The sequence below is a fragment of the Silene latifolia genome, chromosome 5 (assembly GCF_048544455.1).
Source record: "Silene latifolia isolate original U9 population chromosome 5, ASM4854445v1, whole genome shotgun sequence".
Classification (NCBI taxonomy): Eukaryota; Viridiplantae; Streptophyta; class Magnoliopsida; order Caryophyllales; family Caryophyllaceae; genus Silene; species Silene latifolia.
Window position 1 is genome coordinate 59,608,741 of NC_133530.1, and position 1,355 is coordinate 59,610,095.

Genomic DNA, 1,355 nt, shown 5'->3' on the forward strand with positions numbered 1-1,355 from the left:
AATTTCAGGGACTTGATGATATCTATCGTTTAGTACCAAAAATAAATACCTAAAACAACTAACAAAAGTTAATGGAAGTAGGGTCGATCTCCACAGGGAGGCTATTAGATCTATCTGCTATCTAAGTCTGTCAGGTAACGAATGGGGGTTTTGAATTGATTTCTAACTACTAAAGGGATTAAGGCAAGATAAAAGAGCAATGAAAATGATGAGAATTAAAGATGTGATCAAATAAAGAGAGGTATGCAGGAAGTCGGTTCACTATGGCAATTAATCAACTCGGTCATAAATAGCTCAGACGATCTAATGTGAGAAGGGTAAGGGAAAGGTCCTTTCGGTCCGATATCCGCCCTAGAATACAACTAACTTAACTTTCATCCTCATTAGTGTAGTCTACTATTCATAACAGGTCTGTTTATTCCAATCTTTCGATCTAGGTCTGAATTTAACCAATTTAACTAGTTTAGAAGCGTGCACTCAACTAAACGTTTACAATTATATTGTCATAAAACAGTTCTCACAATTTAATCACCTAACATATTTACAACTTCATCTATTCACCACCATGGCTCCCCTAATCCTAACATAGAGAGAATTAGCTACTCATAATATTGGTGGAATAAACAACGACGATATACGAATTAGCAAGAGACATATCATAAGAGCAATAAAGATAAATCATAAACTAATAATAACAATAACTAAACAGAAATTAAGAACAAACCCCTAATTTTTACTCTGTGTATGGAATACCTGACCAGAACCCTCAAATATGCAGCTGCTAGATATGAGTTTGGTTTTCATCCAATGTGCAAAAAATTAGGGCTCACTAATCTGATACTTGCTGATGATGTCCTTATGTTCAGTATAGGGGATGCAGAGTCAATGATGCTATTACTGAGGTCCTTCTCTACTTTCTCAAAAGCTACTGGTTTAAAAGTAAGTGCATCAAAATCCAATGCTTACTTCTGTGGGGTATCTGACCAACTCAAGCAGGAGATTTTGAGTGTTTCTGGGTTCAATGAAGGGGAGCTGCCTTTCAGATACTTAGGCTTGCCTATCCAAACTACTCGATTGCAAAAGAGAGATTGTGACTGTTTGGTAGAAAAAATTTGCTCAAAAATCCATAGCTTTGGGGCTAGAAAATTCTCATATGCAGGAAGACTGGTCTTGGTACAGGCTGTGTTAAAAAGCCTTTGTTCCTACTGGGCCTCTTTATTTATACTTCCTAAAAGGATAATCCAAAGAGTAGAAGCTACTTGCAGGAACTTCCTATGGGAAGGGGGCACTGATTATAGGAAAGCTCCTTTGGTGGCTTGGGACAAAGTGTGCAGGCCTAAAGAGGAAGGGGGTCT